At 50.0% G+C, this 13885-nt stretch overlaps 1 long non-coding RNA gene across 1 annotated transcript in view; it reads right to left on the reverse strand.

The window, feature by feature from the left end:
* Positions 1 to 5691: 5691 nt before the first annotated feature.
* LOC144334161 (uncharacterized) overlaps positions 5692 to 13885 on the reverse strand; it is a 65842-nt gene continuing 57648 nt past the window's right edge. Inside the window, exons 2-4 of the long non-coding RNA XR_013403663.1 lie at positions 11778 to 11941; positions 7412 to 9510; positions 5692 to 7356 (exon numbers count right to left, since the gene is read on the reverse strand). This is a non-coding gene — a long non-coding RNA (uncharacterized LOC144334161). The remainder of the gene's footprint in view (positions 7357 to 7411; positions 9511 to 11777; positions 11942 to 13885) is intronic.

Genomic DNA, 13885 nt, shown 5'->3' on the forward strand with positions numbered 1-13885 from the left:
CAAAGAGAAGAAAACTGTAAAAATATCCTGTGCAAATGAAACAAATGTGACAGTTCTGGCTGGGTGCCTTCGCCTGCCAAGGGCGCCGAACTGAGGCCAGCGTTCTCTTTGTTTTTAAGAATAAGGCATTACTAGCCTCAGGAAGCAGATTCTCCTGCTCGAGTGACTTAAGGGGACTGAAAGAAAATTGCAAAGGGGGCCAGCCACGATGGCTCACACCTGTAATCGCAGCACTTTGGGAGGCCGAGGTGGGAGGATTGCTTGAGCCCAGGAGTTCAAGACCAGCCTGGGCAACATAGCAAGACCTCATCACGAAAATGGAACTCCTCACTGCCTGCCACAACCAGCACAGGAAGCCACAGCCTCTACAGCAACGTCCCAGATGGCCAGGACTTGGCCGGCAACTGCCAGTTTCCCTAATTTTGGTCACAGTTTTCAATTTAGGATCAACTAAAGAAAGCCGGCCAGGAGCGGTGGCTCACGCCTGTAATCCCAGCACTTTGGGAGGCTGAGGCGGGCAGATCACGAGGTCAGGAGATCGAGACCATCCTGGCTAACATGGTGAAACCCCATCTCTACTAAAAATACAAAAATTAGCTGGGCGTGGTGATGTGTGTCTGTAGTCCCAGCTATTCAGGAGGCTGAGGCAGAAGAATCACTTGAACCTGGGAGGCGGAGGTTGCAGTGAGCAGAGATTGCGCCACTGCGCAGCCTGGGTGACAGAACAAAACAACAACAAAAAAAGAAGACCTGTCTCAGAAAAAAAAAAAAAAAAGAAAGAAAGGAAAGGAGAGGAGAGGAGAGGAGAGGAGAGGAGAGGAGAGGAGAAGAAAGAAAGCCAACCTGCTCCCTACCCAGACTCCCAAGAAGCCCTACAGCTTCCCCACGTGCCAGCCGCATCAGGGCACAGCCAAGCCCGCCACCTTTCCCACTGTCTGGCGTCCTCACTCCCCGGACACCTTTGAGTCACTGCCAAACAAGTGACAGTGATTGACTCCCTGGCTCTAGCAAATTCTGAACAAACAGCTTCGCTTGTTCTCATTTGGTTGGTCTTCGCTTATTTTCACAGTAGTAAAAATAATGACAAATTTTTGCATATAGTGAGAGCCTCATAAATAAAGTTAACTTCTACTGGGGCTTTTACATGATGCAGACTTTATGATCGATATCAAACTTAATCCTTATTTACACATGAGAAAACTAAGGCTCATAGAGGTTAAGAAATTCGCTGAGGTGGCCAGGCACGGTGACTCATGCCTGTAATCCTAGCACTCTGGGAGGCCGAGGAGGGAGGATTGCTTGAGGCCCAGGAGACCAGCCATGCAACATAGCATGACTTCACCTCTACTAAAAATAAAAAATAAAATAAAATAAAAAACCCTAGCTAGGCGTGATGGCACATGCCTGTAGTCCTAGCTTGAGGTAGGAGGATGGCTTGGACCCCAGGAGTTTGCGGCTGCAGTTAGCTATGATCACACCACTGTACTCCAGCCTGGGTGACGCAGTGAGACCCTGTCTCAAAAAGAAAAGGCAAGAAATTTGCCAAGGTCACATAGCCAAGGAATGATGGAGCCAGGACTTGAACCCAGACAGTTGGATTCCAGGGTCCTTGTCTTAAGGCCTTGTTATGAGACCCCCTTGCTGGTAGTGGTTCCTGTGGTGAGTATAAGCTGAGAGGTTTTCAGAAAGAACTTGAATTTTGGCTTTATATACTTATCTATGATTTGAATTTTTTTTTTTCCCAAAGAGTACATCCAATTGTCGTTATAAACCAAAACCTCTGTCCCTGAACTTCTGTTCCATGGCCACCTGATGAAGCCAGGAAGGTGCATGGCCTCCAGGGAGGTTCTGGGTTGGCCAGAATTAAAGGAAAGGGACCAGGGCTTGGGAGAACCGATACCTTAACCACTCCGAGCCCTCATTCAATGCACACAGTACTTCTGCCCATTTCTTGAGGTCTTCTTGGATTTCTTTCATCTATATTTTAGAGTTTCACCATACAGAACCTGCACATATTTTGTTAGATTTATGCCCAAGTATTTCAGTTTTTGGAGTTAATAACACTTTAAATGTTTAGTTTTCAATTGTTTATTGCTAGTGTAGAAATGCAATTGACTCTTGTATGTTGACCTTGTATCTATGATCTTGCTAAACCCTTGTGTTACAGGAAGGTTTTTATTTGTCTGTTTGTTTTGTAAGTCCTTGGGATTTTCTGCAGAGGCAATCATTTTGGATACAAATAGAGACAGTTGATGAGTCACACTCATCATGGTCCTTCAGGTCTCCCCACACAGTCCTCATCCCTGGGAGCAGGCAGAATGCCAGGGGCTAACCCTACACTCTGGTTCATTCATTCATTCATTCATGCTATAGACATTTCCCGAGTGTATGCTGTGTAGCAGGCCCCGGGATACGACACAAAGCCCTGCCTCACGGAGCCATCATTCTTGCAGCAGAAGAGAGGCAATAAGCAATAAATATTTAAAGATGGAATCAAGGGTGGGGACGACAGAGCAGAAGGGATCTAGAGAGGCCGGGGTGCCTGACCAACATGGTGAAACCCCATCTCTACTAAAATACAAAAATTAGCCGGGCATGGTGGTGCACATTTATAGTCTCAGCTACTCGGGAGGCTGAGGCAGGAGAATCGCTTGAACCCAGGAGGCGGAGGTTGCAGTGAGCCGAGATTGTGCCACTGCACTCCAGCCTGGGTGACAGAGCGAGACTTCCTCTCAAAAAATAAAATAAAATGAAAAATAAAAAAGAGAGGGGCTGGGGGATTCCTGTAATGCAGGTGGTGAAGGGAAGTCTCTGAAAAGGTGGCATTTGAGCAGAGACTGGAATGAAATAGTGGGGGGAGCCATTTGGCTCACTTTACCATTTGTAGTCTGTGCTGCTGTTCCCTCCCCACTGCCTCCTTTAGGACCAAAACCAGCCCAGCTCAGAGCTGGCATGCAGGGACCCCTGAAGGGTCATCCCAGCTCAGAGCTCCCTTAGGATGGTCTGGGGCCTCTCTGGCAACCATCTCAGTTCAGCTGCTCCCCTGCCCATCCAAGTCCCTTCTTTCCTCCCCAGTGTCCTGACTCCTGCCCCCAAATCTGCTTCCTTCCCTGGGAATTCCAGCCTACCATGGTGCATGGAGCTTTCTTGGCTCTGCTCAGCAGAGCTCCTGAAACAGCTGGAAAAAAAAAGGTGAAACTTGCAAAAGGTCATGTTTGCAGAAAATCGTAAAATCTGTTTGCTTTGAGTGGCTGTGATCTCTGTTCATTATAGTGTTTTCTTTTTATTTAGCTTTCTAAGTTTCAAAGTTAACTTGATACTTTCTTTTTTTAGTTTCAGACAAAATAATATTTTTGAAGCAACAAAAGCACAGATGTATTGAAACGAAAGTACATACCAAAAAGTGGGCGCAGGCTTGAGTAAGCGGCTCAAGAGCTCACCTAAATAATTTTATCTGGTCATCCATGGACTTGTATGGGGTGTGCAAATACATAGGGTGGAAGGAGGTGTTAGTCTTTGAATCAGACATATCATTTGTAAGGACCCAATACATGTTTGTTGAATGAATGAATGAAATCATGGAACAGGTGAGTTAGTGAATACACCAGTACATCCCTCCCAGTCATCACAGCCCAACTCTTCTGCCTCAGTCTGTGGTCAACATCTCTGCTGTCCCTTTGCTCTCCTGTGCTCTGGCCACCGCTCTAGGTTCCTGCCACCACCCTCTGCTTTGCCTGTGATATGCAGCTAGCAGGCCTCGCCACTGCCCCCCAGATGGCTAAGAGGCCTGCAGAGAGCAGGGGAGTTACAAACCTCGCCCCCTTCTCCAGGATCTTTGGCGGCCCTCCCTCTCCCTGGGGAATGTTCCCTGGGGATGACAGTTCCCAGTCTGGCTGCTGAGTTTCAAAAGCCTTCCCTGCGAGGGTGGTGGAGAGACTGACTCCAGAACGTGGCTGGGGCTCAGTCTCCTGAGTGATCCATTTGTAAATCTTCCTCCTTCTGCCTGCTGTCCCCAAAGGGCAATTTAAAGCCTCCCAGCATCCCTGCTTCCCTCAGAGAGAGGAATACTTGAATTCCGGTCTTGCCGCCTGCCAGCAGCACTAAGGAGAGAAGAAATTAAGGGGAAGGTGGGAGGCGTTAGCTAGAGTGGGTGCCTGGATTATTGGTGGACGTGCGTCCGTGTGTTGGAGTCCCTGTACTATGGAGTCAGGGCGTCAAGCTAAGTGGAAGCAGGCGGTAGTAGAGCCCTGATGGCCCGCCTGGTGTGGCTGCGGATTTCTTCTTCTTCTGTGAGGGTGATTCAGGGGCACCGGGGGACTTTTCTCCTCTATGGCTGTGTCAGCCCTCGCCTCCCCTCTCAGTGCCAGGAACCCCATCCCTGTTGCTGTCCAGCATGTTGCCTCTGGGCCCCCATCGGTGGGGCACTTTGTTCCCCAGGATGGGAAGGAGGGAGGGGGGCAGCCAACACCTACCCATGGGGACAAGGACAGCACGTGAGGTGGCAGCTCTCAGGAACCAGTGCTCCCGGGTGAGCACAGGGGCTGTGTGAGCAGGGCCCTTACGACATGCGCAGCACCAGCTGCGTTTGTTGTTTCACAGTGACAAGAAAGGAACACGAAGCTTGGCTTTGCAAGGACACAGCCTGGGGGCAGGGGGCGCATCTCGCATTGTCACTGTGTGACCTGGGCCAATTATTTCACCTCTAGAAGCCTCACTTTCAGCGCCTGGAAATTGAGATGCAAAAGGTAGCTGTTGTGAGGCTTCCTAAAGATAACATAGGTGAGGCTTGGAGCAGAGACCCTGGCTCTCAGAGGACCCCCAATGAGTGACGAAAGAGCTATTGGGTTTGTCAACCTGACGTCAGTCACTCTAGGGGCTTCAGGGGTGGGTGGTGTTCATGTCCAACAAGAAAACTGAGGCTGGCACAGCTCCATGAAGACCTGGGGCTGGGCTCTCCCAGTCTCAGCCAGGCCCGTCCCAGCTCACCCCCTAACCTGGCCAAGGTGCTGGTCCCCCTTCTCCTGCACCTACCTTCCAAGGATATGTCTCTCAGTCTCTCTCTCTCTCTCTCTCTCTCTCTCTCTCTCTCTCTCTGTGTGTGTGTGTGTGTGTGTGTGTGTATTCTTTTTTCTTCCTTTTGTTTACAAATCATAGCCCCTGGCCATTTCCACTAACAATATTTCTTGGAACTCATTTCATATCAGCACATACAGGGCGTCCTGACTCTTCTTTAAGCCTGAGTAATACTCCACCCCTATGGATGTAAGTAATTCATTTTTTACAGGTGAGGATATTTATCAGTCAATTCCCAGATGAGTGGCCAGCTTGTGTGTGGGGGAGGGTGTGATTCTGCAAACTGGCCTCTCAGCATCCTCGCCTCATGCAGCTCTCCTCTGATGAGTGGGCATCTTTTTGGCTGTGTAACAGCTTGCTTTGTGAATCTCTTCTGCCCATTCTACCCTCCCCACATTAGGCCGATGGCCATTGTCTTGTTGCTTTGTGGATGTTCCTTATAGTCCTGTCTGAGATATGAGTTACAAATATTCTCCCAGTTGGTCATTCAGACTCGGCACTTCTCCGCTCTCTGCTAAAGACTACACCCTGTGCTTTCTCTCTTTGTAAAATATTCCCACAGCAATTAGCACAGTGCTTTGCACACAGTACATGATCAATAAATGCTCATCAATTCGATTAATGGTGGGAAAACTTTCTTTACTAGTTGTCATCATATCTAAAGATTTTGAAGCGTTATACTACTGTTTTATGTTTATTTCTTTATAATTATATACTTATAACCCTGTTCTAATATATGAAGTATAAAAGATATTTAAAGAATGGCGATATAAAAGAATGAGCTAAAAATAAATGTAAATGGAAGTTCTGATATTTCTTCCCATATCCCAGCAAATTGTCTGGCACCACTTACTTAGAGACTTCTGAATTGGAGGCCGTCACACAGACACATCTGGTTTCCTGCGAACTTCAGCATCACCGTGATGTGAATCGGCTTGGCCTGTGGGGTTTGTTGGGAAACGTTGGGCTGTCTCCCCAAAGTCCAACACCAGGCACTTCTGAGCCACCATGGGAATCCAGACCACACTTGCCAAGAGTACAGGAAGAGGGCAGCCATGGGGAGTGGGAATGGTGAGGTACAAGAGATGCCAGTCTGGGGTACAGTGGTTCAGGACTCCAGCAGTATGAGGCCCATGGGAAGTGACAGGTGGTGATGGCCACTGTGACAGCCTGGCCCAGTTTGCAATACACTCCACCACAGCAGGGAAGCTGCAGAAGAAGGCCACACCAGGAGAGGTGGGTGCTAGGGTCTGAACGTCCCCTCCAAAACTCATGTTGAAATTTAATTGCCGCTGTGATGGTATTGGGAGGTGGAGCCTTTAAGAGGTAATTGGGTCATGGGGTCCCACCCTCATGAATGGATTAATCCTGTTATCATGGGAGTGGGATTGTTATCTCAAGAGTGGTTTGTTATAAAGCAGGACTAGCCCTTGGTGCTCCTCTCTTTCCCCCAAGCTCTCTTGCCCTTCCACCTTCTGCCATAAGGTGATGCAGCATGAAAGCCCTCGCCAGATGCCCACACCTTGATACTGGCCTTCCCAACCTCCAGAACTGGGAGAAATGAATTTCTGTTTTTATAAATCACCCAGTCTCAGGTACTCTGTCATAGCAGCAGAAAGCAGATAAGACAGTGGGCAAAGAAAAAGGCTGGCAGCACTGATGTCAGACCCTGGAGGATTCCCTCCTGCAGCCTCACAGAAGAGACCTAAGTTCATTCTCGTGCTAGTCTCAGCCACTTCCACCAGGAAGCACAGCCAGCAGTGACTGCGGAAGGTGCTGCCCATGACAGTAGCCAGCAGGGAGTTCCCTCTTCAGCACCAACAGCCTCCCTGACCTGGCCGCAGAAATGGCATTTGCTGCAAGACCAGGAGCAGAGAACAGAGCCCACAGCTTGACACGGGGCCAAGGGAAGCTCAACTGCCAGACGGCTGGCTGTTTGCAAGTCCTCCCACCAGCTGCCCACCTGTGAGCAGGGCCTGTGGTAACTGCTTCGAGTCCCGGGAATCACACACCAGGCCCCACTGAAATGGCAGGGGACACGGATCTTCTGTGGAGGGAGCAGGAGAGGAGATCCGGGCCACTTCCCTCTGTGATCTATCTCAGAGAGGCAGTGCCACGGCCAGCCCTTCTCTTCCCTTTGTCCTCGCTGCCTTTTTTGTAAGTTAAATTCTTGCTGGCCCTGCCCCTCACTGATGCTTTTGGTCCTTCCAGAATTACTTGGTGTCCTTCAAGTCTGAGGCACCCACATCTCCTTAAATCCTACTGATTCCCGCATTGCCTCGCCTGCTGTGGCTCTTCTTGCCCTTTGCTGAATGGGCCTGAGCCTGCGGTATGCCACGCGCCGTGCTCAGTGTCATTCCCACCTCATCGCATGTCTTCCTCCTACCTTGGTGGAGGGCAGCAAGTTGGTACTACAATTACTTGAGGCACCAAGAGGCCAAGTAAGTTGCCCAACATCACACAGCCAGAAGGTGGTCGAGCCAAGATTTGAGTCCAGGTCACTGGCCTCCAAGGCTCATGCTTTGACCCACCATGTCACTTCCTAAGAGAACAGAGCTAGGCTTGCATGGATGCCAATTAATGTTTGTTGAGTGAATGAGTAAATAATTTTGGTGCCGCATGTCTTCCATTTTCACCTCCAGAAACACACTGCATCCTTCCACACCCACACTGTGTCCAGGAGACAGACCCGTATGGAAGGCAGCAGCGGACACCCTCCCCTGCATGAAGGGCCTGGGAGATATCCAAGCAGCTACAGTCTGTGGGGCATGGTGGGGACTCACACCTCAGTGGCAGTGGTGGAGTAAAAGGTTCCTGTTGTGCACTGTCTGGCCACAGGCTTCATGTCCTGCACCAGCACCTGCCCCTTGCTTGTGTAAAAACTGTCACTGCAGATTCAGGAATAACCAGGATTTCTCTGGCTGATGTGAGTCCAGGGGGATGAAGACACCCACGAGGGCACCGCGATGGAAGCTTTGCTTGGCGTTTGGGGTGGGGGCAGTGTCATTGTCAAGTTCAGAGACAGATGCCCAGAAGTTCTCCACCAGATGGTGAGATGTCAGCAGTGTGCCAGGGAAGATGATGGCTGGGTCCAGGAGGTCAGCAGAGGCCGTGAGCCCTGGAGGAGGAGCTCAGCTATCCAGGTGAGCTGAGAGCAAGGAGGGGCCCTGGGCAGGTGTGTCTTCTTCCTGCAGCCGCTGTAACAATAACCACCAATGCGGTGGCTTAAAATCACACACCTTTATTCTCTAACAGTCTTGAATCCAGGAGTCCAAAATCAGCCTCCCTGGGCTGACACCAAGGCGGCGGCAGGGACTTGTACCCTCCAGAGACTCTGGGGAGAGCCCATCCTCACCTCCTCCGGCTTCCAAGCCATGCTCCTGGCTTCAGTGCTCAGTGTCCGTCTTCTTTCACCAAATCTCCCTCCACCTCCCTCTTAGAAGGACACTTGTGATTACATTTAGGGACCTCTCAGATAATGTGGGATAATCTCCCTTAATCTCAAGAACCTGAACTTAATCACATCTGCAAAGTCTCTGTTGCCATATAAGGGAATGTTTGCAGGTTCCAGGGATTAGGACCTGAATATCTTTGGGGGGCATTCTTCTGCCAATCACAGAGGGCAACGCCAAGCAGGCAAGAAGCTCTGAAGACCCAGGTGGTTGGGCTGTCGTGGCTCATTTTCACAGAGGCTGTGAGGCACAGTGGCTGGGATGCTTTGGTGACCCCAGGGCACTGCAGACTGTCCTGAGGGCTGCTTTGGGGAGCACCTCCAGGTCCGGAGCTGCTGGCTGAAGGTGAGTACTCTGTGGCAGACCCAGGTGATAAGCACAAGAATAAAGTCCCATTTCTTTTAAAGTTTCACTTTCAGAGTAAGATCAAAAGGGAAATGAGAAAAGTGGTCCTTTCCAATGCTGCGGGCTGGGCTGGTTGAGGCCACTGTGGGGACCATCACACAGCCTCTAGCAACAGTCGGATCTCAGAGTGCCTGGGCAAGTCCTAAGCTCCCGGGGTTCGGCATCTGAACGGCGTCTTCCAGAGGCCCCGTGTCTGAGACAGCCCCACCCCCCTCTCTCCCACCCCAAGCTCTGACTCTGGGTGCCGAGGACAGAGTCATCAATGGGACTGTTTTGTTTTCCCAGATGGGGCCCTGGTGAGACTCACCCATCTCCAGAGGGGGGCTTAGCCAAGGTCGTGGTGATTTCTCCATTGGTTCCACACCTGTTGCTGACAAGGAAGTGCCTGAGCACTGTGGGGAGGGCCCCCGTGGGGATCAGACCCCCGCCCTAGGCCTCCGTGGTAGCTGGGGCTTGGGGTAGTCATGATGGGCAAATACCCGCATGCTCGGGGGACGACAGACGTGCTGGCCCCAGACTCCGCAGCAGTGCAACCAGCAAGATGCAGGGAGGAGGAGGTAGCAAGAAAGCAGCAAAAAGCCTAAAAGCAAAGAAGAAGAAGGGAAATAAAGGGAAAAGAGGGGAAGAGACACAGGGCTCGCTGCTTACCCAGCACTGAGCGCCTCTCTGGCCGGCGAGATGCACCTCATAGCTGCCCTTCAGTTCCCCTCCAGTCCTTGGGAGGAAACAAGGTGGATCCATTCTCGGGCCACAACCTCAAGTGAGAAATAAATAGAGCCTGTTTTGCTCGTGCTTGTAATTCATCTCCATCCACAATTTCATCCTCTGTTCTCTCTGAGCTCACTCAGCCTGTCCCTGAGTTTGGGGACTTGTTAAATGCTGGGAGCCTGGGTCCAGGGCTCCTACTGAGCCCTCGAGGCCACCGCCTGCTGTGCCTACCGTCCCATTTGTTGTGGGCCTCATCTAGGCAGGTGACAGCTGGATCCACCTTATTCCAGCCTCCTTCTGGTCCAGCTCCAGTGATTTTTTTGAGTGTTCTTGAAGGCAGCCTTTGAGGAGGAAAAAGACTTCAGAAATAGTTTGGTTTTTAAAGTTGTTTTTTAGGCCAGGCTCGGTGGCTCGCACCTGTAATCCCAGTACTTTGGGAGGCCGAAGTGAGAGGATCACTTGAGCCCAGGAGGTCAAGACCAGCCTGGACAACACGGTGAAACCCCGTCTCGCAAAAAAATATAAAAATTAGCCAGGCATGATGGCATGCACCTGTAGTCCCAGCTGCTCAGGAGGCTGAAGTGGGTGGATTGCTTGAGCCTGAGAGGTGGAGGCTGATGGAGCCATGATCACACCACTTTACTCCAGCCTGGGCAACAGAGGCGAGATCCTGTCTCAAAAATAAATAAATAAATAAATATAAGTAAAGTTGATTTTTAAGCCCTAATTCTTCCTTGAACTTTTAGCTCTATTGCTTTTATAAAAATTGTGGTAAGAACACTTAACACAAGATCGACTCTCTCCACAAGCTTCTAAGTGTACAGTGTGGTACTGTTAACTGTGGGCCCTGTGCTGTGTGCATCTCTGGAACTTTAGGCCTCGTATAACTGAAACTCTATACCTATTGAACAGCAACTGCCCGTTCCTCTACCCGCCCTCGGTGAGCTTTCAAATACAACTTACAAATCTTATTCTATGAATAGATCCGGCAAATTTCAATCATCATTTATAAGGAGGAATTTAATTAATGTTTGTATTATTTACCTACTTAGTTAATTTAAATTCCTTTAAACATTTTAAGCTGCAATCAATGTATTATATTCCAAATGGAATATAATAAATGTATTATATTCCATTTTCTAAGTTTTTCAATTATATGACTAACAAAGCTTCCCAAGTCATTACGTGATGCTTATAAATCAAATACATTAAATGTATAATTATGGTGATTTTTAAATATTCAAAAACTGTTTACCAACTTGGTCAGATTTCAGCCTGCAGCCACAGAGGATGATCGCTGGTGTCAGGCTAGTTGGTTGAAGGGATCATGAGTTGAGCTCATGGGTTACTGAAAGGGCTCCGAAATCCATGACTCAAGAGCACATTTAAAATTAGAATCACACGTCTGATGTGAAGACTCAAATATGCCAAATTCTCTTAAACTTTGTAAGTTCTTAAAATGCCAAAGATGTATATTTCTGAACTTAGCACAAAAATATAAATGCTGTCATTTTGATCTACTTCATCATTGCTATACTTGATTCTGGATGTGTCTGTGTTAAAACCGTTTTCTAAACAGATGTGGGGTTCCCTTCTCAAGCACGTTTCTGCTCAGCTACATGGGATTTCTGAATATTCTGTTTCAACCCCGACTGGCGGATGGTAATTCAGTTCTGACAGCCGCCTAGAGTTAGTGTCAGACTCCAAGGGCTTGAGGACATGGTTCCCAGCAAGACGGCCCCCACTTCAGATACCAGCGGCAAGGTCAGGGGTCCCCAGGCCACCTGCACTTTCGACTGGCTACAAATTCAGGAGTTCCCACAAACCCCTCAGGTTCAATAAATTGCTGCAACAACTCACAGAACTCAGGGAAGCACTGTACTTACAATAACAGTTTTATTACAAAATATACAGATCAGCGCTGGCCAGATGCAGAGATGTGCGGGACAAGGTCGGGGGGGTCCTGAACCCCGAGCCTCATGCCTTCTCTCTAGAGAACCAGGCAGCTCAGCTACCTGGGACATCCATGTGCTCACCAGCCATGCCCGCTCTCTGGGGAACCAGGCAGCTCAGCTACCTGGGACATCCATGTGGTCACCAGCCATGCCCGCTCTCTGGGGAACCAGGCAGCTCACCTACCTGGGACATCCATGTGCTCACCAGCCAGGAAGCTCCCCCGTGCTTCAGTGTTCAGAGCTGTTACAAGATTTCATTGGGGTGATTCCAGTTCAAGGCTCTCTTAAGTAAAGCTGATCTCGACACTCATGGAATAATGTCTTGGGGGACATCCACACTCAGTCCTGCTGGGTGTGTTAAAAGACAAATTTGAGCACATTAACATTTGTAGTAAGTTTATTTGAACAGTCAGCAATTCATGAATCACAGCACTGGATCTAGAGCTACTCAGGACTCCGCCAAGGGGCCATGAGGGGGAAGCTCTTATGAGAGGTTTGCAAAAGCCAGACAAAGAAAACATTTGGTTAATTAAAGTGGAAAGTCCCTAGTTAGAGGTTACTTGGCAGTTTCTCATTGGTTATGCTTGAGTCTCTTGGTTTCCTAGACTGGGACGATTCACCCTGCGTTGGGTTTCCGTTTGCAGGGAGAATCCGCCGTTGCCTCTCACCTGGGACAACACGGAGAACAGCTTGGTCCTAACCCACAGAACCTGTGAGTGTTGCCTTATATGCAAAAGGGACTTTGCAGCTGAGACCGAGTTCGGGATCTGGAGGTGGGGGATGATCCTGAGGGGCTGCAAGGAATCACAGGGGTCCTCCGAAGAGAGAAGCTGATGTGCAGACGGAAGCTGAGAGACTGGCAGACGCGAGGCTGCTGGCTTTGAAGACGGAGGAGAGGCTTCCAGTAGCGGGGACCCCCAGAGCTTCCAGAAAGAACTGGCCCCACTGCCGCCTTCATCTTAGCCCAGTGAGACCCACTTCAGACTTCTGACCCCCAGAACTGTAAGATAATAAGTCAGTGCTGCTCTTAAGCCACTACACTGGTGGGGGATTTTTACAGCCTCGGCAGGGCATGAGCTGCTGTGTAAGATACAGGAAATAGCAGAGCGTTTCCCCACTCCTGAACATCCCGCACCACTCAACACAGAATATGCCTGTGCCCAGATGTGCGGGGGGTGGCGGCTCTCAGGGGGCACCAGCAGGGTGTCCTATAATTTAACCCAGTTCTGACACCAACTACCTGCAGTTAGCGTCAGATTTTCACAGGGTGAGGGTTCAGTCCCACAAGACTGCTCCCGCTTCTGATGCCAATCACAGGCCCCAGGTGGTGACCTGTGCTTCTGACCAATCAGCTCTAAGTCAGGGTCCCCACGACCTCTTCCTCGTGTTCAATTCATTGGCTAAGACTGCTCACAGAATTCGGGGAGACACTTACAGTTATAGTTTATTGTGAAGAAGATTACAAAGGACACAGATGAACTGTGAGATGGAGGGGGGCACGTGGGGCAGGGCTGTGAGGGGGGCTGCGGAGCTTCCACACCCTCCCCGGGCGCTATTCTCAGGACACCACCACGTGTTCAGCAACCCGGAAGCTCTCCAAACCCAGTCTTTTTGGGTTTTATGGAAGCTTCACTATGTAGGCGGAATTGATTGCATCATTGGCCATTGGTGATCAACTCAACATTCAGCCCCTCTCCCATCCCTGGAGGTTGGGAGGTGGGGCTGGCTAGTCCTGCCTTGGTCTTTCTGGTGACCAGTCCCATCCTAAGGCTACCTAGGGGCCCCCAGCCACCAGTCATCTGATGAGCATACTAAAGGCACTCTTACCACGCCAGAGATTCTGTTTTTTTTTTTTTTTTTTTTTTTTTTTGAGACGGAGTCTCGCTCTGCCACCCAGGCTGGAGTGCAGTGGCCGGATCTCAGCTCACTGCAAGCTCCGCCTCCCGGGTTCACGCCATTCTCCTGCCTCAGCCTCCCAAGTAGCTGGGACTACAGGCGCCCGCCACCGTGCCCGGCTAGTTTTTTGTATTTTTTAGTAGAGACAGGGTTTCACCGTGTTAGCCAGGATGGTCTCGATCTCCTGACCTTGTGATCCGCCCGTCTTGGCTTCCCAAAGTGCTGGGATTACAGGCTTGAGCCACCGCGCCCGGCCTACCACACCAGAGATTCTAAGGGTTTTAGAGGCTGTGTGCCAAGAACCAGGAGCAGAGACCAAATATAGATTTCTTATGGTATGGTAATATCACAAGTGTCATTCTGTATACCACCCCCTGCTGTCCACCCCACTCAGTT

This window comes from Macaca mulatta, chromosome 14 (genome assembly GCF_049350105.2).
Source record: "Macaca mulatta isolate MMU2019108-1 chromosome 14, T2T-MMU8v2.0, whole genome shotgun sequence".
Taxonomy (NCBI): domain Eukaryota; kingdom Metazoa; phylum Chordata; class Mammalia; order Primates; family Cercopithecidae; genus Macaca; species Macaca mulatta.